At 40.8% G+C, this 27,682-nt stretch overlaps 1 protein-coding gene and 1 long non-coding RNA gene across 4 annotated transcripts in view; one reads left to right on the forward strand and one right to left on the reverse strand.

Annotated features, from left to right (window-relative positions):
• Nucleotides 1–27,682, forward strand: part of AGBL1 (AGBL carboxypeptidase 1) — an 836,354-nt gene that overhangs the window by 715,828 nt on the left and 92,844 nt on the right. The window lies entirely within an intron of this gene.
• The window catches only part of LOC133068349 (uncharacterized), an 89,266-nt gene that overhangs the window by 1,633 nt on the left and 59,951 nt on the right, over nucleotides 1–27,682 (reverse strand). Inside the window, exon 3 of one of the 3 annotated variants that reach the window (XR_009695499.1) lies at nucleotides 4,491–4,714. The exons of the other annotated variants lie outside the window; for them this stretch is intronic. This is a non-coding gene — a long non-coding RNA (uncharacterized LOC133068349). Of the gene's footprint in view, nucleotides 1–4,490; nucleotides 4,715–27,682 lie in introns of those variants that run through there. 3 annotated transcript variants of the gene reach the window in all.

Genomic DNA, 27,682 nt, shown 5'->3' on the forward strand with positions numbered 1-27,682 from the left:
CAGAAAATCAACACACAGTGTATCCATACAATGGAAAAAACGTAGTATATCCATACAATGGGGTATTATTCAGTCAAAAAGAGAAGTAGTCTTACCAGATGGCTCAGTGGTAAAGAATCCTCCTGACAATGCAGGAAATAGGGATTCGATCACTGGATTGGGAAGATTCCTCTGGAGAAGGAAATGATAGCCCACTCCAGTATTCTTGCCTGGGAAATCCCGTGGACAGAGAAGCCTGGTGGGATAGAGTCCATGGGGTTGCAAAGAGTCAGACACGACTGAGGGGCTGACCACGCATGCACATGAAGAGGAATGAGGGACTGGTGCGTGTTACAACATGGGCAAATGTTTGAAACGTTTATGTCAAGTGCAAGCAGTCAGTCACAAAAGACCACATATCATATGATTCCATTTTCAGGAAATGCTGAGAATAGGCAAATCTGTAGAGATAAAAATTAGATTGTTGATTGCTGGGGGAAAAGGGAATAGGGAGTGACTGCTTGATGGGTATGAGATTTCTTTTTAGGGTGATATTCTGGAATTAGATGGTGGTCATGCACATACAGCATTGTGAATGTCCTCAAAAGCCACTGAATTGTTTGGTAGTTTTACTTTTTTTGAAGCATAGTTGATTTACAGTGTTATGTTAGTTTCTGGTGTTGTATACTTTACAATGGTTAAAACAGAGAATTTAATGTTTTATGGATTTTACCTCAATGGAGAAACAGCAAGTGGGGTTCTCATGTCGATTACCTTCACATCAGTGCACTTTCCCCCAACCTTGGGTTCAATTTTTTTTTTTTTTAATTGGAGAGCCCTTAGATAGAGACCTGGTGAGTTATATATAACAGAATCATTCTTTCTTGCCCTCTGAGCAGGATGAGCACTCATCTTTCAATTCTTAACACAGAGCTGTGCATAGGTGTTTGAGCAGGTAATTTTGTAGTTTTGCTAGTTCTGTAGAGAGAAAGTCCCAAAGGGGATAGGATGGCACTATGTCATCACATCACAGAAAGTTCCTAATCAGATGGCCACCTGTGGACCAGCACCTGCCTCAAAGCAAGAAAATTGACACAGGAAGGGAAAAAACGGCAGACTTCACAACCTAGGGGCAATCAATTTATCAGTTTGGGGTACTGGTGCTGAGAGTCATCTGCTAAACGGCAGCTGAAGAAGATGGCTATCAAAATTTGAAATTTAGTCTCCATCATGCTGATGGCTGCAGGGTCCAGCTCTAGCAGTGCAGCTGAGTTGGAAGGCTCCGCTTAATTGCCAGCTCATCAGTTCACATTGACTACCTGCTCTGGCCTGGATCCCTGGGTGATGAAAAGGAGAAATAAGTGGTGGGGGGGGGGGCACAAATTGTGGCTTAGAAGAAGGATCGCTGGGGTCCTGTTGTGATATCTGACAGCCAATCTTTTATAAAGTCTGCTAGGCTTTAGAAGAGGGACTGTAGGGGTTTTTTGGCATACTCAGAGATGCTCATCTTTGAAATAAAGGCTTTGTAAACATTTGCTGGAAATATTCATTGAAAGGACTGATGCTGAAGCTGAAGCTCCAGTACTTTTGGCCACCTGATGGGAAGAGCTGAGTCACTGGAAAAGACCCTGATACTGGGGAAGGCTGAAGGCAGGAGGAGAAGGGGATGACAGAGGATGAGATGGTTGGATGGCATCATTAACTCAATGAACATGAGTTTGAGCAAGCTCCAGTAGGTAGTGAGGGACAGGGAAGCCTGGCATGCTTCAGTCCATGGGGCCGCAGTGTTGACACAACTGAGCAACTGAACAACAACTAGTACCTGGACTGGGGAACATGACTCTGCAATTGCCTGTTGGAGACATAGCCTCAATGTGACATGTAGAAGGTCGTCTTTCTTGTCGGAAAGGCGCTGTCTCCCTCCACCCATGCTCCAGCACAGTCATCAGACTGGTCACCAGCCTATTTCCTTCCTGGTCTTACAGCCCCAAAGGGAGGCTCAGGGGTACACAGAAAGGAAGTAGTGGACTCCTTTCCTGAAGACATGGTCCCTCCTTTTCGCCAGCATAGGAAAATGCCCCATGTTCACTGTGCAAACTTAATGGTATGGCAGTCTTCTTCAATGCATCAACCAACTAAAATTTTCACATTGACTTTACAAGGCACCCACTGGCCTCATCATTTCCAAGGAAAGAAGTCTATTCTCAGACTCAGAGGAAGAAAATGATTTGCCCAAGGTCATACCAAAAAAAGTAACTGCTGGAACTGGCATTCTCTTCTCACTCTCTCTGATCTGAAAGGTCACATTTGTTCTACTTCACATTAGGAAAAGTGAAGAGACAAGTTGGCTGACTGGACATGTGGTCTGTCAGAAAAGTAAATGTCACTGGACTTTGAATATAATGCACTCTATCCTTTCATTTCTGTCGTAAAGGCTCCTCTCTAAGCTCCCCAAAGCACACAAGCGAACTCTCCAAAACCTGAAGGCATTGGTCTCAATCTATCCTTTGTCATCAAATAAGTTAAGGGTCAAAGATAAAAGTCATATTGCTTGACTCAGATGCAGCACCATCCAAAAGGCTTCTGACCACTTGCAACTCACCCATGACGTGATAAGCATCTTTAAGGATGGCCAAGGATTTAGATATGGCTTCAGAAGTATCAAGTCACCTGCTTCATCCCGCTTAGCAGATCCTGCAACACTGAAAGACTTTCCAGCAAACTGTGACTCAAGGGCAAAATTCAGTCCTCCAACTGTTTTTTTTTTTTTTTGTAAATAAAGTTTTATTAAAAAATCCAACCATACCCATTCATCTGCCAGTTGTTTATGGGTGTTTGTGCTACAAGACTGAGTTGAGTAGTTGTGTCAGAGATTATGTGGTCCACGAAGTCTAAAATATTTACAATTTGGCCCTTTACAGTGAAAAAGAAGTTTTAAAATCTGGTTTTATTGTTGAAAGGGAAGGGCTTTCTGGTATTTTTCTCACTTCAAAGTCTATTTCCTGGTGTTAAAGAAAGTGAGTCGTACCGGACTGAGAGGTGCTGCAGTGGTCTAAAACATGGACTCAGAAATCAGAAAACCTGGGGTTGAAACTGAGACAACTTTTTGGCTGTGCCCTTAGGGTAATCACTTAACTGCTGAATTCCCCCATCTGTGAAATGCACGTTATCATTCTGACCTTGTGGGCCATTTGAAGATTTAGTCAGATTGGGGTGTTTGTAGAACCTAGCCTAGTGCCAGACACAAACACCTCATTGAATATTTCCTACATGATTCTTAGAGGACCATATCTCATGAAGGTCTCAGTTACATTGGCATTTTGGAGGACTCACACCAGCTCCTACTATTCTGGTGGCTCAGTGGTAAAGAATCCACCTGCCAATGTAGGAGATGAGGGTCTGCAGGTTCGATCCCTGGGTTAGGAAGATCCCCTGGAGGAGGGCATGGCAACCCACTCCAGTATTCTTGCCTGGAGAATCCCATGGACAGAGGAGCCTGCTGGGCTACAGTCCATGGGATCACAAAGAGCTAGACAGAACTTGGTGACTAAACAACAACAATCCCTGAGCTGCTCTCTGATAGCAGATTGCTTTGTACATCCCAATGGCACATGGCCTAGAGGAGGCTAAGTACCCTGTAGCTCTAAAATGGAATGCAAAAGAAGAGTCATTTAGAAAAAGTACAGACCTGTCTCTTCTCTCCCTTCCTTCCTTTGTCTTTCTATTGCCAGGGACCTTTTATCCTGCAGACATCTCAACTTGCCCACTCTGATGAATAAAAAATGCACCAGGCAGTGGCTAATTGCTGATAGCTCCCTCCCTATTGATTTCTTTCTTTGGCTTGACTCTCTCGGATTTCTGAGTGACTCTTCTAGCTAATTACGATTGAGATGGGTCAGGACAAAGAAATCCCATTTAAACATGTCTATGGCAGAATGGCAGAGTGTCTGTCTGCAAGACACACACACAAAACCAGTTCAAGTGCATTTTTAGAGGCAAGGATCTTCAAGTTAAAGTTTCACATATTTAAGCAAAGGAAGGGGAAAAATCCATTGGCAAAATTGATTGAGACCAAATCTGAACCAATCTATGATGGGAAGAAGGTATCCAGTGGGTATAGAGGGCTCAGAGTAATATACGAAGTTGAATGTCTGAGAAAGCTTTTTTTTTTTTTTTTTTTAAACGACCTTTTTGTCAAAAGATACCCTGCTAAGGTATTAGTCATGGTTTGCACGAAGAGAAGGATTTGTTAGCGATGGTTATTTTATGGAATTTCCTGGTAGTTCACATAGCTAAGCTTAGGCAGCATGCAGCCATAAGCAAAGCAGCCAGGAGAAATGTCCAACCCCTTTGTGCTGCTGCTGCTGCTAAGTCGCTTCAGTCATGTCCAACTCTGTGCAACCCCGTAGTCGGCAGCCCACCAGGCTCCTCTGTCCCTGGGACTCTCCAGGCACGAATATCAGAGTGGGTTGCCATTTCCTTCTCCCAACCCCTTTGTGAAACTGTCCCAACTGAAATCCTGAGGCTGTCACTGCAGGCCTTTGGTAGCTGTTAGACCGCCAATCACAAAAATCAAACTTTCACTATTTCTACAGAAACACAACAAAATAATTCGCTCAACCACACGCTTGTCAGAAGAGCCAGACAGCCACTGCTTCACCATGCGTCCTTCTTCCTTCAAAGTCCTGAGTGAGATTCTTTGCTCTTAGAAGCCAGATTACTCCTGGAATCCTACCTGTGAGGGAGTCAGGGAAATTTAGACTTTAGTTTCACAGCATCAGGTAAACTTGTAGTGCATGCGACAAAGGTGTTGGAATAGAGTCCAGTAAGTCAATCTATAACATCTATACAACCTGAATTATATTTTAAAGATTGCATAAAAATACATAGAATGCACACTTTTTTACTCTCAGGAGAATTTTTAATCCCTGATTAAATCAAGGATTTTAATCAAGAAGACTCTGCTATCCTCTGTTACTAAGATTAGTTACCACCCACTAGATAGACCACTACTCTGTAATAGCAATAAGTTAGAGGCTTTACTCTTTGGAAGGCCTGATGCTGAAGCTGAAGCTCCAGTATTTTGGCCACCAGATGAAAACAGCTGATTCACTGGAAAAGACCCTGATGCTGGGAAAGATTGGAGGCAGAAGGAGAAGACGGTGGCAGAGAATGAGGTGGTTGGATGGCATCACTGATGCAATGGACAGGAACTTGGGCAAACTCCAGGAGGTGGTAATGGACAGAAAAACCTGGCACGCTGAAGTCCACAGGGTCGCAGAGTTGGACGTGAGCTGGCAAGAGAGCAGCAACAAGAACAAAGACGCTCTACATGCCATACTTCAGTGCTATCACAACCATAGGTGATACATATTATTTTTCCCATTTAACTTTTGGAAAATTGAAGCCTAGCCAATTTAAGTAACTTGTCCTATTTATACCACATATACGGTAGGTAATATGACCAGCTATCTAAGGAAGTACTTAGATTCTTAGGTTGTAAAGCCCAGAGTCTCATATTTATTGATGAGTTGAAAGGAAAAAAAAAAAAAAAAACAGAGACCAGATATTCCATTATTATTGGTGGTGTTTTTTTGTTTGTTGTTTTGTCCTTTTTTTATTTTTGTTTTAAGTAGACCTCCTGAATAGGAGGAGACTTTTAAGAGTTTATGAGGAGTTTGGCAACCATTTCTTTTGCTTGGCAATTTTCATTTGGATGGGCATCTGGGAAAAAGTAAAAAGATAAATGAATGAATGTATTTATCTGAGGTGAGTTTTCCTTTTGGGAACTCTTTCTTCTCCACTTGGGTTCATTCCTAGCACTCAGTGTCTGGATTATTGCCAGACTGCAGATTCAGAGTTTGGTCTAGTTTGAATAGGAATCATCTCTGGGTCCTTTTATTTGCATCTGAATGCAATTATAACATTTTAGGGCCTCTTGCTGTGGGCAGACGTCTTAGACACTTTTTTTTTTCTTCTGTACTAAATAAATCTAACTCTGTTTTCTTTGAAAATGCATAAGCACATGGAAATGGGTCAGTCCAAAGGATGAGTGTTAAGAGAGTAGCCCAGACTAAGCAACTGCACAAAAAGTAAGGTTCTCTTCTCTTTACATCAGGATAGTACATGAGCTCAGTCATCCCAGAAACACAAATTTCTGAACGCTTTCACTTGTTTTCAGAGTAGCTCATTCGATTTAAAGAAAATCCTCAGATGTTGCGATTGAATTAGCTAGGTCTAGAATTCATGCTCTAGGGGAATTCTGTAGGCGTCAGGCAGCTGAGGAAATGGAATAAGCACTTTGACCTTCACTTCTGCTTTTTTGTTGACTTTGGACCGGAAAAAAAAAAAAAAAAGGCCCTAACATCTTAATCTTGAATCTGTAAGCCATTATGAAATTCTTAGCTGAAAAGTGCTAGGGAATTGTATACAAAACTAATCATTACCTTATAATGAAATGGTTCTGCAGATTACTGCTTAATAATACTTGAAGTCATCAAAAAGCTCAAAGATTAATTACTATGTAACTGGCAGTGCTTAGATCAGAAAATTAAGGTTCCAGTGAAGAACAGAAAAATATCCTCATAATTACAAGGTATAAAATGCAGCTTAGTATTAATACCTTCATGTATATGGGCATCTCAAAATAGCAGAGTCCTTCTGAGATCATCAAGTAAATTTTCATTACTTTAATTTCTTTTCATGTAGCACCCAATATCATGCTTGTTTGCTAATTTGTGTCTTAAGGACAGTTTCTCTTTAGCAAACAGCTGCACCACCAGGAAATAATCAGATTAATATCATTTGATAGAATATTATTGTTTTTGCTATGGATCTTGGCAATTAGTAGGCACATGTTATCTACAAATATTATTTGGGGACATTTTTAATGGACCTTAGGTAGCAAAGCATATGCCACAGAGCTACAAAATGTTTGAAACCATGTAGAGAGACTTCTGTGTTTACTGGTGTAACATTTGAATCAAGGATTTTTAAACTTATTTTAATTTTACTTTCTATCTTTTCTATGCCTTTGCAAATAGTACACCCTTGAAGAGGAGTGATTTGATAGGGTCAGTATTTCCCTGTAAGAGCTTCTAGGACAGAGACCTGAAATCTGGAATTCAGAAATCAGCCTCCCATATCTATGGTTGGTATTCAGAGATTTCTTTCATGTGTCAGACTATACCTTTCTTACTCCACTTAACCTAATTTAACAGTTTGGCTTAGAAAACTGGCCACTTAGGTTTTTAGGGGACTTTTAAGATGTGAGACATAATTTAAACATGGAATTTGGCAAGCTGTGCAAGGCTCAAGCGGGAGCCATATGCTAGCAACCGCCTCCTGGCAAGTTAGTTTCAGAACACGTTTGGCATACTGTTTCTCCCATTTGAAAATATTTGCTCTACAGTTACCTGGCTGATGGTAAAAAAGGAGGTCACTTACAAAGAAGGAAGTGGAATATCAGGGAAGGGAGGGCAAAGATGGGTCTGAAGGACCTCATAGGAGACAATTATTTTTTATCAGAAGCAGCGGTTGCTAAATTAGGTTATACTAGGTGACACTTTAAGGGGTGAGATAAGTGAAATATCCATTAAAGATTAATGTTGGGGAGTTTTTTTTTTTTTTAAAAAAAGCAAATTTCTCCAGCAAAGGGCCATTGAGATGTCTCTTCTTAGTACCTCCTTGTCTTCAGACAAAAAAAGAGAAAACTAGAACTTTTATGTGTGATGGGCATCATCCTCCAAGTGACCATCTCACAGCTTCAAAAATCTCCCCTTCAGTGTTTAATAGACAGAAAGTCATGATGGCAAAGGCTGCATCTGCCATTTCACCATTGTATCCTGGTTTCTAGCACAGAGCCTGCCACTTGGCATGGGCCTCAGTAACATTTCTTGCCTCATGAAACTTCAGTGAGTAAATGCCTAGGCTCAGTCACAGATCTGTAGCATCCATCCCTTAAATTGCAAATTAAAGCCACATTTCAGTGTTAGAGAACCCAATGTAGTGATACAATTCTACCTGCTTTACCTTAAGTCTAACACATAAGGAGCACTTAAGATGACCCTGATGCTGAGAAAGATTGAAGGCAAAAAGAGAAGGGGGTGGCGGAGGATGAGGTGGTTAGATAACATCACCAACTCAATGAACATGAATCTGAGCAAACTCCAGGAGATAGTGGAGGACAGAGGAGCCTGGCATCCATGCGACTGCAAAGAGTTGGATATAACTTAGCAACTGAACAGCAACAAAAGATGTCAACTTAGCACTTGTAAACTCATCAAGAGATTCAGTTTCTTTGTCTTAGGTAGGAACTGGGACTATACATATTATGGTTCCTGGCCTTAAGTTGCTTACAATCTAATGGGAAGGAGAGGTAAATAAGCAGATTATCTCAGCGTTGTGCTATAAATGTAATTCATGGAGCAATCAGACAGATATACAGGCTGGGTGATGATTAACATGGGATTTGTAGCAAGATAGTCCTGGGTTTCAAATGTAACTCAGTCACTCAATAATTATGACACATCACCATTGTCCTTAACCTTTCTGAGCTCTGATTTCTTCATCTGTAAAAAGGATTTAATAAAGCACTTATCACAGAGTTATTGTAAAGTTTTGATGGTATAAGATGTGTAAGGTACTTAGCCCTACATTTAGCGTTTATTTGACTTGTTATTAATTTTTTCTCCAAAATCAGGGAAAGTTTCCCTAGAGAAGTGGATATTCTTGTGTGTGTGTGTGTGTGTGTGTGTGTGTGTGTGTGTTGGAAACTCCAGCCATGTGAAAGGAAAATACTATGGCAAAGAATTCAGATTTGTTTAATGTAACAAATATCATGGTGGTGGTGGTGGTTTAGTCGCTAAGATGTGTCTGATTCTTTGTGACCCCATGGACTGTAGCCCACCAAGCTCCTCTGTCCATGGCATTTCCCAGGCAAGAATACTAGAGTGGGTTGCCATTTCCTCCTCCAGGGGATCTTCCTGACCCAGGGATCAAACCTACAGACCAGCATCTCCTGCACTGCAGGCAGATTCTTTTACCACTAAGCAACCAAGGAAGCCCAAAAAGCATCCTATGTAGCACTAATATGTACATGGGTGAATATTTATCTTGTGTCATTTCAGAAAACTTTAGAAATTTTTTTTAGACATTTTTTAGAAAGTTTTTTATAGGCAACTGTGACTTCTCATGGGTGATCTGTTTGTAGTGTGCGCGGCCATTTGTGTCTCTACTTTGAGTTTTCATTCATCTTCTGGCTATTTGGGATTTTATAAACAGTGTGGTGATATTGCTTCTGCTTCTTGGTAAGAAGCATATTTATTATGGAATTCTTGAAGGACGAGAATGAGAAGGGCATGGTGTATTGGGTCTCAACCTGGGGAGATTACCCCATCCAAGAGACACTTGGCAGGTGGTGGGAACCTTTGGGATTGTCACATCTGCAGAGGGAGGGCTACTGGTATCTAGTGAGTAGAGTCAGGGATGCACAGATCTTACAATGCACAGGGCATCCTTCTCAACAAAGACTTATCTGACCTTGCATGCCAACCGTTCTACAGTTGAGGACCACAAGCATAGGGAAAGAGAGTTTGGTTTAGTATTTGTCCATCATCAATGGTTTGTTGAAGACATCTCAGGAAGAGAGATAAGAAAGAAGCTTCTCCTAAGAAAATAATGTCAACTGTGGGCTAGAAGACAAAGGGAAGGGACAGAAAATTCAGCACTATAAATTTTTAATTTCATGTATTCAAAATTAAAAAGAAATGTTAAGGGAGTTAAAAGAATCACAATACTTTCCAATATCAATTATTTATATATTGGAGAATCGGAGAAAGGGGCAAGAAGGCTACCATCTTTTAAGGGTATATTCTATAACAAGCTTTAAGTATATTTTATGTTTGCAGTCATAAAAAAAAAATAACTTCCAGTAAGTGGCATTACCTGGGATTTAGAATTGGGCCCACAGACACACAGCTGGCTAATGAGAGAATCCGAATGTAATACAGAACAGTCTGATCCGTTTCTAAGTCACCATGTTTCCCCTTTTGCTAGTTTCCTGCATCAAGCCAATGATGGAGGCAGACACACACAAAAAAACCCAAATGAGAAATAATAACAACCACCACCACCACCACAGATCTGGCCTCGAGAAAGATGCAAAATTGCAGAAAGCAGAGCCAAATGGGAAGGCTGTCCATGTGTCCTGATTGCAATTTAATGTGATTTTAAACTGGAATACATGCAATGCCAGTTCTCTAGGCTCCAGCCCAAGACACACCTCAAACAACCTGGGTCGTGCTGTTCTCTCTTGCACAGAAATAGCTCCCCTCTGTTCCTGGGGGAGGCAACGCAGGGGCATGAGGCAACGTGAGAGAGTTGGGTAGAGGGCAGGATTCTGAGCTTTTAAGCCTGCATGGAAGGATCGGGTAGGACTTGGATGTGGACACGTGTTCATTAGAAGGAGAATGTACACATAACTTATAAGGGATCTTAGTATTTAAGGACAAATGCCATTTGAAAGGATTATTTTCCAAGCTCACTCCCCATAGAGAAAAGAAGCATTAGCAGCCAGAAACCATGGGCTATGAGAAGGGCTCAAAGCTAACACAGTAAAAGTTTGGATTAGCCAACAAGGGAAGTGCTGTTGAGATGGAACCATCGGGGAGTAAGCACAGTCCCACAGATAGGCCGAGGGACGCCCAGTGCCAAGCTTCTAGAGCACATTAGATGCAATGATTGTAAAGACTCAAATGGTCTTTTCTGGCCCCAGGAAGTAATTGGTGAACTGTGCAGAGCTGTCTCACCCATGGGCCAATGACAAATTATAGCAATCCATTATTTTTACAAGAAAAAGGGAAAAAGAATTTTTTTCCCCTCCCTCTTTCTCAAAATGAATTTTATGTCTGAAAGGAGCACCAGGCAAATGGACCCCAGAGGCTGAAGTTTTCTATTAACTCACAGGATAGTGACTTAGCTGAACAAAAGCAGCACATGAACCTCCTCTCTGAATCCTCCCAGCATCCCTCAAACCGACTTCAAGAGCCTAGTTGCTCAGCACACCTCACCCCCTGCACAACAGCACTCAGCATGGGAAGAGAGGTCCTCAGGCTGAGCATCTGACCTCCTCTGCTGACCCTGCCGATGAAATGGTTAGAACAGATCAGACTCAGATGTGGACATGCGCTCATTAGAAGCAGGCTGGTCATGTCTCATAGAAGACGGAATCAAGAATTGCTTGGAACGACTTCTAGCTGTTATGAAGACATCAAGAACCTAATATGGGCCCTTGAGGTTGGTGTGACATGGTCACTGGTTTTCCCACTGTTCTCTGAAATTCCTACCCCATTCTATGCCACCCCATGGCCTCAACATGCACAGTATTTCAAAGAAGTATGTTCTTCTAAATGAAATGCTAATTTTGCTCTAAATGCAGAGGAGAAGCATTGAGAGACTTTCCATAACCAGCTACAGCACTGAGCCCTTTATAACTCATTTGCAATTCCCCAAAGTCCATTCACACTATCCTTGTCCTAATTAGTTCTTGACAGGCACATCGGCTAAGAAAATCAAAACAGCCTGTAATGCTGGAGTCGGGCTCTGCAACATCTCAGACTCTGGGAAACACTACTAAGGTCTACACTGACCTCAGGGCCTCCTTCCCAGAGAATTCTTCCTGCCAAGAGCTCAGGAGAGCTCAAGGCCTAGATATTCATACCTTGGCTCAACTGATTGGGGGGATCTTTTGGGGATTAGGGATTAGATGGAAGAGTGGCAGCCTCTGGAAACACAAAGATATATGCGAAGACTTGGAACCAGCTCTTCCTCCAGAGAGAACACATTATAATACCATTTGGTTTCCGACAATGAGAAATCGTCCTACCACTGTTGTACCATTGACTCTGACAATGAGAATGTAGTATGTTTTAGGTCATTGGGGGTCAAACTGGAGCCTGGAGCCATCTTGACCATTCCAGATGGACCCGACCAGATCAATCTTAAGCAAGCTCAGCCGGGGTGGGGGTGGGGAGGCACACAGGGCTCTAAATGTTACCTGGGAATGAAAAATTAGGGAGAGATTTCACTTACACAGTGGCTGAGCAAAACTGAAGCTCCCCAAGGAAGAACCAAGCTGTTAATACTGTATAATATATATACCCTGGTTCTGGAAATCCCAAGGGATACACCTCAAATTAGTGTTACAGGCCATGATGGTGTGCCAAAGATAAGGACACTAGAGCTGGCTATGTCCAGATTCTGATTCTGACATTTGCTAGCTCTGTGGACTTAAGCAAGTCACATAACCTTTCTGAGCCTCCCCTTCCCTATTTGTAAAATGGGAGTGACACCATCTATCTTGTAGGATTGTTGTGAGAATAAAGTGAGTTAAATTACATTTAGAGCACTTAGTTCTGATGCATGGAAAATAATATATAAGTGCTTATATGGTTGCATTGATACTATTCTATATTTATTATACACAATTTACATATTTAATTATATGAATTACAATTTATAACACATTATAGTTAAAGATTATTATATATACACTGGTAGATTCCCAGGGGGCATTAGTGGTAAAGAATGTGCCTGCCAATGAAGGAGACACAGAGGATACAGGCTCAATCCCTGGATCACGAAGATCCCCTGGAGGAGGAAATGACAACCCACTCTAGTATTCTTGCCTAGGGACTCTGATGGACAGAGGAACCTGGTGGGCTACAGTACATGGGGTCACAAAGACTCAAGACATGACTGAGCATGCATGCATAGATTACATTGCATTATAAGATAATAATATTTGTTTAGTATAATATTTATTATAACACACTGTATTATAATACTATAATTGCATTATTAACATAATTATAACATAATATAATAATATTACAGTATTATAATAATATAGTTTCTAAATTATATATTATAATCATACTATATATTGTAATATATAATTAGTATACTAATAATATAATACATTATATAATATAATGTTATAATATAATATGTTTATTACATAGTGTATGTTATATAGCATATATCATATATTACATATTATTCTTTATCAGTATCTCCATCAGCATGGTATTTCTGAGGATACATCGAGGTCCATTTTTTTCCTAAAATTTGTGATTGCTTTCTATATTTTCTGAGAAAAATTCCATGTAATCTGGATCAAAGCTAGCTCAAACACATACTAGCTGGGAACCCCAATAGTCCTTCCCTAGTCCCAGTTTCTTGATCTTGAAAATAGATCTTGGTGAGAATTTAAAGAAATTAGAAGAATGAAGTCCAGTCAGAGGCCTCTGCGCAGTTAACACGTGGGTTAGACAGTGAGCCCGTTAGGCTTGCAGATGGGCAGCGAGTTCTGGGAAAATGAGGGCCCTTGGCTGGCTGTCTCTGACAAGGTGTGCTTTTATCTCAGTATGCCCTACAAATATCACCATTTTACTTCATATTAGAAAAACCTGATGGAGAGCCCTGAGAAAGACACAGCATTTGAAGTTCTGGGTACCAGGCTGGTACAAGGAGGATGCACCGCCAGTGTTCACTCTGGTGCTTGTGGTGATGGCAATGGTTAGTGTAAAGGAGGAAAAGTAATCATGCTTGCTGCTGTAGTTTTGTGTTTCTTTGAAGAATGGATTGGAGCATCCCATTATTTTCAACTTCAAGCCTAGAGGCCACAGCCTACCAGTGTTGTCTGTATACCTTGTGTGCATGCATGCCAAGTCACTTCAGTCGGGTCTGACTCTTTTTGACCCTATGAATGATAGCCCACCAGGTTCCTCTGTCCATGGGAGTCTCAAGGCAAGAATACTGGAGTCAGTTGTCATGCCCTCCTCCAGGGGATCTTCCCAACCCAGGGATCAAACCTGCATCTCTTACGTCTCCTGCATTGGCAGGCAGGTTCTTTATAGCACCACCTGGGAAGCTCCTATATACTTTAGAAGTCCTGAATATTGTGAATGTCTGTTGACATTGGCTCATGGATGATAGGGTGACCAACTGTGTCAATTTGGCTGGAATGAGAGAGTGACCAGGATATGTAACTTTCATGCTTATAAGTGAATCCTCAGTTTGAATATGTGAGTTGGGTTTTCTGAATCACTTTTTCTTATTGATGCCTGGGTGAAAAAAAGCCTGACTACCGGACTTTGGTTATCAAATGAGAAACGGTACATAAAGCATGTGCCACAGAGTAGAAGTAAGACAAATATTGTGCCTGTTCTGCTCCAAGCCTTCCACCCTCCAGTAAGGAACAATGAAATTCTGCCATTTGCAGAAATGCAGATGGATCTAGAGACAGTTATACAGAGCAAAACAAGTCTGGAAGAAATAAGCAAATATCTCATATTAAGGCGTATGTGTAGAATCTAGAAAAATGGTACTGATGAACCTATTTGCAAAGCAGAAATAGAGACACAGACATAGAGAACAAACATATGGACATCAGGGCAGGGAAGATGGGTGTGGGATAAACTGAGAGATTGGGACTGACAGATACACACTACTATGTGTGAAATGGATAACTAATGAGCACCTACTGTTTAGCACAGGGAACTCTGCTCAGAGCTCTGTGGTGACCTAAACAGGAAGGAAGTCCAGAAAAGAGGGGATACAGGTATACATGCAGATGATTTACCTAGCCCTACAGCAGAAACTAACTCAACATTGGAAAGCAACTATTACTCCAATCTTGTTTTTTAAGGGAGAGAGAAATATCAGAGTGTGGATATGGGCTCCACAACTGGCAACTGTATAAAGCTGGGCAAGCTGTGGAAATTTTCAGAGCCTCAATTTTATCATATATATAATAATAATTATTATCATTATATAAAAACCTTTACCTTGATAGGTTAGAGAGAGATTAAATGAAAAAAAAAAAAGACAATTACTCCAAGGGAACAATTATTATGTGGTATTTCCCTTCTTATTTCCTTCTTTTCTTTCTTTCAGTAGGTTTTCAATCCATAACTCTTATACAGAACAACCATCTTGAGAAATAAGACTCCCAGACACTGGTTGACCCATGGTATTATCTACATTTCTCAGTTGAGAGAATTCCAGAAGTGATGCTTCTCTGTGTCACCCATGCCCTTCCCATGGAGAAGATGGTCTTCTCTGTGAAGTGCCTGCATGAGGTGTTTAAAAGCACAGAATAGCTTTTAGAAACACTCATGAGCTGGCCAAGGTTCTAATAGTAAGGCATCGATTCAGTGTAGCAGACAAGTTCTTGTTTCTAAATCCCATTGATCTTCTTTCATCCTTAATAATGCCCCATAGGAACTAAAAGAGGAATAAAAAATGATTTAAATCTATTCCACATCTGCTAATATGAAAAACTGATTGTTTATACACAATTTCATGATTTCCTTTCTTTCATCTTTCTTCCTTCCTTCTTTCTTTCCAACTTTTCCAATGTTTCTATTTTATAAGCTTTTAATTGGCCATTTCATACTTTTATTTTCTAAATTTTACTTATTTATTCATTTTTGGCTGCCCTGGGTCTTTTTTGCTTCACACGGGCTTTTTCTAGCTGTGGTGAGCAGGGCTACTCTCTAGTTGGGGTGTGTGGGCTTCTCATTGCCATGGTTTCTTTCATTGTAGAACATGGGCTCTAGGGTGAGGGGGTTTCAGTAGTTGTGGCTCATGGGCTCAGTAGTTGTGGCTTGAGGACTTAGTTGCCTCCAAGCATGTGGAATTTTCCAAGACCAGGGATCAGACCCACGACCCCTGCGTTGCCAGGCAGATTCTTCACCACTGGAACCAGAGAAGCCCTCCACTGTTTCTTTATTTACTCCCATTCTCCTGTGAGTCACGGTTTCTTTACCTCTCTTATCTTGACTTCCATTTTAGTTGTCTCTATATTTCTTTATTGTCAGTGATCATGGCTGAATCTTCTCTTTTTATTTAGACAGTTCATTCAATTATATACACAGTGAACATTTATTGATCACATTCAGTTGGGCCAAACAGTGTATGAGATACCAGTGAGGCAAACAGAGTTGTAATGTTATGGTTTCTTTAATGAGTCTCTCTTTTCTACTCAAAAAATTATACATGAATACATAGAGGAGACGCTTATTACATTCATCGTCTCATTTTATTCTCATCATGTAAGGATTAGGAAAAATAATTAACTTGCCTAAGGTCACTAGCTAGAAAGTAATAGATTCATGATTCAATCCAAGATCTGTTTCACTGAAGAACAATGGCTCATTTTAATTTGGGTGTGTGCGAAATAATTCATGTTGGTCTTCTCATTTTTCTCCTTTGAGAACCGGTGACTTGAATGTTTTTACTACTAAGGTCTTTCCCAGACAAAATATGAGACAGAGAGAGTTTTACTTTTGTGATTTCCTTCTACCCCATCAGTCCCTGTCTTTATCATATCCATGGATAACACCTTTAAATCACACCCCGTCCCCCGCATACACATTCTTGGAGCTACACCATCACCAAGATTTTTGTTTTTTTCCTATTGAAGTGTGTTTGGTGTTTGTCCCATTCGATTGTATTCTTACTCAGAAACCAGCTAATTTGATACACTAACGCTGTGTGCGAACTTGTGAGTAGGTCTAGTGTCAATGCTGCTCCATTTGGTTGGACCATTCTGGGGACATTTCTCTAACCCTTGAGATTAGTAGCTGAGAAATTCAGGCACTCCCTGGGAACTAAGAAAAGAACATGTGCACTTGGGGAACTTACAGTCATGCCAGATCATTTTCTAAAAGCATTTAGGTCTCCTTTACTTAAATTAAAAGTACTTGGGCTCAGTAATTTACAACAGTTTGGTAGACCACACATTCTCACTGTAATATTAAAATCCAGACCACCCAGGCTGGAAAATTTCTAAGAGAACAAAGAATGATGAATCTAGCTTTGTGTTTCCTTGGTATGAGTCTTGTGTATTGTTTAATTGGTAAAGTCTCTGTTGGATCAGTAGATTTTTAACAAGATAAATAAATGATCACCTCTAACAAAAATACTTGGCATGGAAATATTGGTTTCCAGTATTTCTTTTTTCTTTTTAAAGCCTATGAAAATATCACATTAATTCAGCTCTGGGTTTGCTCCATCTTGAAGTGAGAGATTTGGCAGCCCAGCTGATCATGTCTCCAATGAGTTCAAACACGGGAAGCTATTGTAAAAACACACGAGTTCTCCTTTCTTTAGGACTAAGTAGATTTTCAGTTCTTCTGCAATGAGCGAGAAAAAGAGAAACACACACATTATCTGTAATACAATCCCCTTGACTGTTTGGCTCATAGTTAGTCCTTTTGAGTGAGTAGGGGTTTTCTCATCTGCCGTTTAGCTGCAATACATCCAAAGGTTTTCTCACCAGTGTCCAGCACACACGGCCTAGAGGGGATGGCCGCTTTACCTTCTGGACTCAAAGACATCACACTGTCCATCACTCTCTCCTTGCCATGTAGTTTTCGTCTTCAGTCTTTCTTTAAACCCTATTAATCACCACCTCTGAAAGGTCCCATTACCAAGAATATTTAACATATGACAGGATAATACAGTAGGAGATATACTGTGGGGAATATTATAGTCTTGGCAGGACTAAATGACTTAAAGTCATCTCACTCTCTAGTGTTGCTTTGATTAATTAGCCCCATTTCTCAGAATCCTTAAGAATCCAAGCTTCTCTGTACTGTGAGGAGCCAGCTCAGAGAAGGTTTCTTTTTTTTTTTTTTTCCCCTCACTGGGTTTCTTTCTTTGTGGAGAAATGTCTTTACTCTTAAATTCCAACTTGTCTCTAAAATGTTCATTCGATCAGCAGATATGATTACACTTCCAATATGTGCTAAACATTGCACGTAGGGAGGGTGGTGACCGAGTTGAGTGATACCTGCATCTCACTGCAAGAGGCTATCAGTTTCAAAGGGGAAATTGATGGGAATGCGGCTTCTAGGACATACAGAGGAGAAAGTGCTTGACTTCGTCTACAGTACCAGAGAAGGCAACATATGAACCGAGTCCTAAGGGGCTGGTTGTTTCTGCCAAGCAGATGGACCAAGGAGGGTTATTACAAGCAAATGGGGAAGATAATGTGCAAATATATGGATAACTCTTGAAGTATTAATTGAAGCTGAAGTTACCTAATCTGTCTAGAGGAGGGGGTCAGGTGGAGTGATAAAAAAGGGTGAGCATCAAAAGTAGCCAGGAAGGGACTTCCCTGGTGGCCCAGTGGCTAAGCCTCTGCACTCCCAATTCAGGGGGCCTGACTCCAATTCCCGTTCAGGGATTTAGAGCCCACGTGCCACACTTAAGGATTTATAAGCTGCGACTAAGGCCTGGCAGAGCCAAAGGAATGAATGCGTAAATATCTTTTAAAAAAATAGCTAGGAAAAGAAATTGGAGTCTCTTCCTAATTCTAAAAATAGCTAGTCATATGAATTCTGCCCAGGAACATGGTCCTCGCCCTACAGGTAATGGGGGACAATTGAAGATGTTTTAGCAGATGTGAGTTTTTAAGTTAATCCAGTAGAATAAAAGTATGGACCCAGAGTAGGCTCTCCCCATCTTTTATGGGGAGAACAGTCAGGAGGCTATTGGAAAGTTTAGATATGTAATAACTGGAGGAACAGGATCTGGGGCTATAAATATGACTGTAAGTCCTTCTCCAGACTTCTCTTCATGGCCCTGTCACATTTTCTTTGTTACATTTTCTTTCTTTCTGTGTTATTTCTCTGTTAGGCCCTTTATAAAAATCTCTCCAGATTATTTTCTTGTTGTTTTTAAATACAGTTGAACATTTATATGCATGGCCCTTCTAAAGTCAGCCAGCGATCATGGAATAATCTTAGACTCCAATGATTTTAATGGGGTGAGTTCCAAATTACATGATGTTGGAAATACCTATTGGGAACACAATAGCAAAAAGAAAGTTAGAGGTAAGTGTAACATGTGACAACAATTTTAAGTGAGTCTTTTTAAACTGACACTGTAATACCTATCATTGTGTTCGGAAAGAGTTACAGAAAACATATAGTTTAGGTTTCTGACTTGGAATCAATTACATCTCTGGCATGTGTACTAATTCATATTAATTAGCTATACTCATGTTCAAGATACTTATCTACTCTAAGGCTTATTATTTTTCAACTCTGAAAGCATGGGAAAATAGCTCTCTTGCTTGCTTCTCAGATCAATCAACATATGGAGAAACACTTTGTAAACTTTAATGTACTTTCAGAATAAATGGCTTTTGATTATAATGTCTAAGGGCAAATAGCTAATTAGTGACAGAGCCAAGATGAATACTCAGGTCTCCTGATTTCTAGCCTAACCATATGACACTTTGTTTACTTTTATATTGAATTATTTTTCTCTGCACACCTCACTCAGTTTCAAAAAGAATGTAGTCCAGATGCTTTCTTTTCCCATAGCAGACTAACTTTGTCATATATAAAACACTCAATCATGCACCCACACAAACACACACCCACACGTATGCACACACAGAAGCCATTGGAGTCTCTTCCTAATTCTAACCACTCTCTTTAGTACTTAGAACAATCCACTCCATCGGTGCACTGAGACTTACAGTAGAAGAAGCTACAAAGAGAAAAGGAGGTTGTTAAGCTGCTTCTTTAAAATGATGAATAGAATTCTCAACTGTGTGTTGGTGTTGGAATCATCCTGGGAATTCTTAAAAAAATTGTGGTGTTCAAGCTACTGAAGACCTCTGAAATCAGGGTATCCTGCATTTCCCCTGAGTAACTGAACCCAAACCCACGGATCTAGCTAAACAGCCAGAGGTGACTCTCATATGTGCTTCAGCCAGTTGGTTCCCACAGTCTCAGATTTATAAATTTATTCATCATAGCCGATCTTCACAAGTAAATACATGCCCTAACTCACCTTCTGCCTCTCAGCCACTCCTCTCTGTATTGTTGGAAATACACACTATGCAGACCAGTTTGGATTCACATGAGTCCAGGCATCCACTAATGAATGAACATAATTGCTGCCCACAGGGCATTCCAGGAGTATGCACACCTGGCCCCTAAAGACGTGAGCCTAATAACAGTGTGGCATTTACGGTGACATATGTATCTGAAAGCCCAATAATATATATATTTTTTACATTTTTAATTGGAGGATACTTACTCTACAATATTGTGAAGATTTTTGCCATACGTCGACATGAATCGGCCATAGGTATACGTATATCCCCTCCCTCTTGAACCCCTCTCCCACCTCTCTCCCCACCCACCCTCTAGGTTGTCGCAGGGCGCAGGCTTTGGACTCGCTGCATCATACATCAGACTTCCATTGGCTATCTATTCTACAGGTGGTAAGGTATAGGTTTCAATGCTGTTCTCTCAAATCATTCCACCCTCTCCTCCCACTGTGTCCAAAAGTTTGCTCTTTATGTTTGCATCTCCTTTGCTACCCTGCAGCAGGATCGTCAGTACTATCTTTCTAGATTCCATATATATGTGTTATTATATGACATCTTTCTTTGTCTTTCTGACTTACTTCACTCTGTATAATAGGCTCTAAGTTCATCTACCTCATTAGCACTGATTCAAGTGCATTCCTTTTATCGCTGAGTAATATTCCATTGTGTGTATGTACTATAAATTCCTTATCCATTCATCTGTCAATGGACATCTAGGTTGCAAAAGCCCAGAAGTATTAAAAAGCAGGGAGTACTTTATTGGAGAGAGAGATCAGAAAGAAACAGCTTCACAGGGGAGGCAAATTTTGGGCAGGGTTTGAAGGATAAGAGAACTTTCCAACGAATCTAACTAGTGGAAACAGAGAGCAGGGCGCTGATCGGAGAGGCAAGAATGAAGGACAATATTCTTGAAAGAAGGTGGGGGGGCATGTTTGTTTGTGCAAAGTCACTTCAGTTGTGTCCAACTCTTTGTGACCCTATGGACCATAGCCTGCCAGGCTCCTCTGTCCATGGGATTCTCCAGGCAAGAATACTGGAGTGGGCAGCCATTTCCTTATCCAGGGGATCCTCCTGGCCCAGGGATCAAACTCGCATCTCTTAAGTTTCCTTCATTGGCAGGCGGATCCTCTCCCACTAGTGCCACCTGGGAAGCCCATGTTTAGGGAGTCATAAACTGTCTTGAGGAAATGGGATCTTCAGAAAGATAGGATTGATGGTGAGTCAAGTCCAAGGAGGTAGACAGCCTCAATGGATGAGGCTGGAGAGGTCTTTAGGGGCTGCGAAAAAGAGCCTTAGAAATAGATTACTAGTGAGAACCTATTATGTAGGGAACTCTACACAATGCTCTGTGGTGACCTAAATGGGAAGGAAATTAAAAAAAAGGGCAACACATAGCTGATTCATTTTTCTGTAGAGTAGAAATGAACACACTAGTGTAAAGCGACCATACTTCAATAAAAATTAATCAAGAGGGGGGTTTAGATGCTTTGCTATGAAACTCTATTCTGCTGTTCTCAAAACACAGCATGGCTATTTTAACTTTTCTAATGATGTAAATTCAACAACCAAGTTATCCTTAATAATATTTCTGAACTGGAAAAGATGTTCTGATGAAATCAGTTCTATCTTCTCATCTCCTTTCAGTAAAGGAATCACACATATTTTTCAGAACCTCTGTCCATTTCTCTGCTATCTTCCAAGGCAAGTCAACACCGAAGCACCTTATTCTAATGGCCCCTCTGCCCTCCATCCATTCCACACCAAGGCACAAGACCTCTAGAATCCTCGCCCAGCTCTCATTTCTTGTGGCTGAAACATCTTTGTTTCCAAGGAGATCTGTTGAGATTGAAACAAGCTCTCCACCAGTTATTGGACAAGGATCAACATTGCAGAGAAAGAGAGGTGGCTGGGAATAAATAAGATGAGATTTCAGGGTTAGTCAAACCCCAGAAGACTCAGGACTGATCTCCAGTTCCAGAGAAAACTAATGATCTGAGTTGAGAACATCAATCCAGCCCAACCCTCTAAACCAGACACCTACTGGAAGAGATGGGCAGAAACAATTTCCCTTTTTGCCTGTGATTGGCCCCGGGCCCTGACTGAAAGGGAGTGAATAGCAGATGTAGGATTGTGGAACTGAGTCTGTATCTCTGTCTGACCTACCAATGACTCCAACTTACCTTGTCTTAAGGCCTGGGAAGACTGAGGCTGTAGATTTATGGGAAGGGATGGGGTAGACAGACAGGGACTGAACCTACACAGGAAGATCAAAGTGAACCTGGGCTGTTAATATACTACAGATACACACAAGTCCTCATCCAAGAAGGATCCAGGTCCCAGAACTATGTTCTCTGGAGCTTCGACGAGACACTTCATATTCCAGGAAGTGAAAGAAAAGGGGAAAAGGAGAAAATAGTACTTAGAGCAGAGGTTGGGACTGTGGTGTCTGGATGATCTGATTTAAATCTGATTCTGTTATCACTGTTAATATCTATATACCTGTTCAGGTTAGTTTAGTGGCTCAGTCGTGTCCGACTCTTTGTGACCCCATGGACTGCAGCGCTCCAGGCTTCCCTACCCATCACCAGCTCCCGGAGCTTGCTCACACTCACGTCCATCAAGTTGTTGATGGCATCCAACCATTTCATCCTCTGTCATCCCCTTCTCCTCCTGCCTTCAAACTTTCCCAGCATCAGAGTCTTTTCCAATGAGTCAGTTCTTCACATCAGATGGCCAAAATACTGGAATTTCAACTTCAGCATCAGTCCTTCCAATGAATATTCAGGACTGATTTCCTTTAGAAAATTATCCCTGTTAATATCTATATCGATGTCCCCTCAGGGCAGAGGCTCTGTATATCTTAATTATCCTGATATCCCAACAACCATCACAGACACACTCAATCAAGCTTCATTAACTTATTTTATTTTTTATTGAAATATAGTTTATTTACAATGTTATTTTAGTTTCAGGGGTGCAGCAAAATGATTCAGTTACACATACATATATGCCTATTCTTTTTTAGATTCTTTTCCATTATAGGTTATTACAAGATGATGAACATAGTTCCTTGTGCTATATAGTAGGTCCTTAGTAGTAGTAATTTGCAAACAAATGTTGTTTGACTTCTCTCTTTCAGCTTCTTGTGTTCCTACATTGAGTTATGTAGACTAGTCAGAAAATCAGGTTGCCTCTTATATGCCAGCTGATCACCAGTGTATCTCCTGGGAATTATTTTGGGACAATATAATATAATATATTGTATACTGGTAGATAGCTAACACTTATTTGTGAGGGAGTTGACTGAGAAACTTCCTTATACTTTAATATTTACACAGTAATGATCTAACTACTTTGCACTTAGCAGAGACTCAAGAAAATTTTATGGATTGAATGGTTTAGGAGGTCTTTGTTATTTTAACTTTTAACTCTTTTTTTTTTTTTTTTTTAAATTGGGCATATATGAGTGGATGAGTTTACAAGTGTTAGTTGAGCTGGGCTAGGTCAGTGGAAGAAATTAATAGGGCCCATTCCCAGTTTGTAGTATGGTGTTGATATTTATTTTTTCTTTTTTTGCAAAACATTGTAAGATATTATTTCTGACCTATAAGGACTTGGGGAAAACTTCCATTGTAAGAGAGATTAAAGAGACTAATCATTTTTGGCAAGGTATGAATGTTTATACAGTCAATAAAAAAACTTAAGAAATGAGTCAAGATCACCCATTGATGAAAACTGCTACTTATAAAGAAGCAGAGAGGCACCTAATTGCACTTTTAGGAAGAATAGTTGCAGCAAAGACGGAAAACAGTCCGTCCCCCAGGTGATGAGTTATAAACCAGGCTTTGGTGGGTCCAACTTGTGAACAGAAGAGAGGATAATAAATCTTAAAGGTCTGGGGAGGGTTTGAGTGGGAAGCAAAGAGGATGGAGTAGACAGAGATGAATCCAGAGACATGATGTTAAAAGAACATCTAAGAAGATCAAACCAGTCAGTCATAAAGGAAATCAGTCCTAAATATTCATTGGAAGGACTAAAGCTGAAGCTCTAATACTTTGGCCACCTGATGCAGAGAACTGACTCATTGGATAAGACCTTGATTCTGGGAAAGATTGAAGGCAAGAGGAGAAGGGAATGGCAGAGGATGAGATGGTTGAATGGCATCACCAGCTCAATGGACATGTGTTTGAGCAACTCCAGGAGTTGGTGATAGACAGGGAAGCCTGGTGTTTTGCAGTTCATGGGGTTGCAAAGAGTCAGACACAACTGAGCAACTGAACTGAGCTAACTGATATGTGGAATCTAGAAAAATGGTACAGATTCTATTTGCCAAGCAGAAATAGACACACACATGTAGAGAGAACAAATGTACAGACATCAGGGGGAGGGATGGGATGAACTGGGAGAGTGGGATTGACATATCTATGTATTATGTGTGTGTGTGCTCACTCAGTCATGTCTGACTCTTTGGACTGTTGTAACCTACCAGACTTCTCTGTCCCTGTGATTTTTCTGGCAGGAACACTGGTGTGGGTTGCCATTTCCTCCTCTAGGGAATCTTCTCCACTCAGAATTGAACCCACGTCTCCTGCATTGCAGGCAGTTTCTTTACCTACTGAGCCACCAGGGAAACCCAAAAGAGCTGTGTCCTGCATTGACCAGTAAAATACATAACTAATGAGAACCTACTGTATATGGCATGGTGGGGGTGGGGAGGAGCAAAAAAACAGAATTGAATTAGGGATTTTTTTCAGCATCTCCCAAAGTGTCAAAATTCTCAGGGCACTCTATGAAGTAGCTTTCAAGACAATGGACTCTGTAAGGCATAAACACTGTCATATTTGTATCTATATTGGATGCAGAGCCCAGTACAGGGCCTGGCACACAGTAAGCACTCCATGATGTTGAATAAAGAATTAAAGAGACAAAGAAAACAATATCGATACCATTGAGGGGTTCAGTCAAGGATGCTTTGGTGAAGGGAATGAAGAAGAAGTAAACAGGAAGCATGCCATTTAGGTTTTAGATCCATGGAGTCTGAGATGGCTCCTGGAGCACCATACCAGTATTTCAGATGCTGGAGAGTAGTGTCCATTTTCAGCCAGAAATATGGGGTGGGCACACAAAAAGAAGGAACAGTGGGAAGATGAACAGTAGGTGTTAGTCAAAGCCACAGAAAAATCTTCCAGAGAAATTAAATATAGGATGCATTATGAAAGTCTGAGAACTGGGGGACGCCCATCTACAGGACAGAGAGGAAAAGCTCTCTGTGTAGAAGCAAATAAGATTGAGTGATCTTATTTACAGAGGCAAGAGGACCAAGTCTTTTATCATAACACAGAAGTCAAGATAAAGTCCAGAAGGAGGGGTGGCCAGTTGGGATATACAACGAAGCTGTCAAGAGGCTTGGAATCCAACAAGAGATACATTGGCACCCAGCTAGTTGCTTTCAATGCCAAGGTTGCTTAATGGCATTGTGGCTTTCATAAAGACAGCTCAGTTGATATGTGACAATGGATGCCAAAGAAATATCAGGAGAATCAGTTAAAAGGAAATGGGAACCCAGTTAAAAACATTTCGTAAGAAGTTTAACTATGAAGGGAAGGAGAAAAGCAAAAGTAATGACTAGGGCCACTTAAAAATCATTTCAGGATTAGAAAAAGCAGCATATTTGAAGCCAATTCAGTTGAGGGGAAAATCTGGAGATACTAAAATGGAGAAGTGTCAAAAAAAAAAAAAGTAAAAACCTGCAAGAGCCATGCAATTGACTCCAGGAAGAGAAAAACTGGCCCCTTCCTAAAGATCAATGATCAGAAAGGGTAAAAGCTATATTATTTTACCTTTGAAAATACTGAATATTTTTCCAGGTGTGTATACATCTATATGATGACAGTTGAAATATTTGACCTAACCCTACAAATTTCCAGGTATATATGTATGTGTGTGTGTGTACACACACACACACACACACACACACACACACACACACACACACACAGTTTTCCATTTAAATATTTTTCCTTATGTTGTTAGACTCTTCTAGGGACTTTGTAAAACAAACAAACAAAAAAAAGAAAGCGTTATTATTTTCATCCTACATTGTAGAAACAAAGTCTTGAATCAGGTACATAAATTAATCAAGATCAAGTACCTGCAAAGTGGTAGGGTAGGTCAAAAATCTCAGATCTCCTCATCTAAGACAGTGGGCAAGAGCCAGGTCATTTCCTTGCTCCTGACACATGTCTGCACTTAGGTTGAAATGTGCATCAAAGATGTGAGTGATGCAGTCAGATGAACTTGAGCTGTTAAATAAGATGGTGTGTGTGTGTGTGTGTGTGTGTGCATGTATGTGTGTACATGTATGCATGCACACTAATTGGAAGATTATACAGATTGAAATGGTGTCCCCTCCTCAAAATGACATGCTGAGGCCCTAACTTCTTGCTACCTGGAATGTGAACTTGTTTGGAAATAGATCTTTGCATATATAATAAAGATGTAAATTAAATGTGTCATCGTAGAATAAAGTGGGCTCCTAATCTGATCTAAATGGAGTCCTTCTAAGAGGAGCAGAGATACAGTGAGAGACACACAGGTAGAAGACAGCCGTGTGGTGATGGAAGCAGAGATCAGAATGACACGTCTCCAGGCCAAAGAATGCTAAGGATTTAGAGCAAATCCCAGAAACTAAAAGAAGCAAGCAATGATAATCCCCTAGGTTTCTGAGGGACCATAGCCCTGTTGACACTTTAATTTCAGACTTCTGGGCTCCAGAAGGGTGAGACAAGACATTTCTGTTGTTTTCAGCCACCTAGTTTATGAGACTTTGTTATCATATCCCTAGGGAGCTATCATGGAAGGATATAACATAGATGGGTGTGGTGAAAACTTGAGCAGAGCAGAGAATGTGTGAGTGACTGAACGGAAGTTAAGTGTGGAAGCTTGCAGGGGAGTACAGACAGTTCTGGGGGGAGTATTTCCTAAGGGCCAAGCATGGGAGTCTGTGGCTTCCCTGGTGGCACAGTGGTGAATCCTCCTGCCACTGCAGGAGATGCGAAAGCCACAGGTTCTATCCCTGGGTTGGGAAGATCCCCTGGAGCAGGAAAATGGCAACTTGCTCCAGTATTCTTGCCTGGAAAATTCAATGGACAGAGGATCCTGGTGGCCTACAGTCCATGGCGTAGCAAAGAGTCAGACATGACTGAGCACAAGACTGGCAGTCCAGCCTCGTGTCTGAGAACAATGATTTTGTAAACAGACACAAGCGGGTCCTGTCTCTCTTTATTTATTTATTCTGTTGTTGCTGTTTGTTATTCTGCCTCTCTCAAGCTGGGCGACATGTTATTTAAAGTTTCTAAGGTTCTGTTCACTTATTTGCAAAATAGATACAATAATCCCTTCACCATGGGATTATTATGAGGAATAAAGGGCATGTGACACATAAAGCATTCACCACAGTGCCGTATAGTGCTCAATAAATTTAGGTGAATTGGTAGTTTTTGTAATAGAGTTTTTGTTTATGGTGTTACCATTACATGCCTTTTTCTAGCAGCATTTTTATGTGGAATTACAGAGAGTAGAGGCAGAAAAGGATGAGGCCAAAAATCCAGCTTTGAAGGATATTGGTTTGTCCATTTAAGGCACCATGATGCTAAGGATAGTGGGTGATGTTGGTAGTAGGAATAGCAGCAGCAGTAGTAACAGTAATACAAAGAAGAGGAGGAAGCGGAATAGGGGTTTTAGATTAATAGGTTCTAAACACTTACTGTGTGTTTCGTATATAAG

Source organism: Dama dama, chromosome 13, assembly GCF_033118175.1.
Source record: "Dama dama isolate Ldn47 chromosome 13, ASM3311817v1, whole genome shotgun sequence".
Lineage (NCBI taxonomy): Eukaryota > Metazoa > Chordata > Mammalia > Artiodactyla > Cervidae > Dama > Dama dama.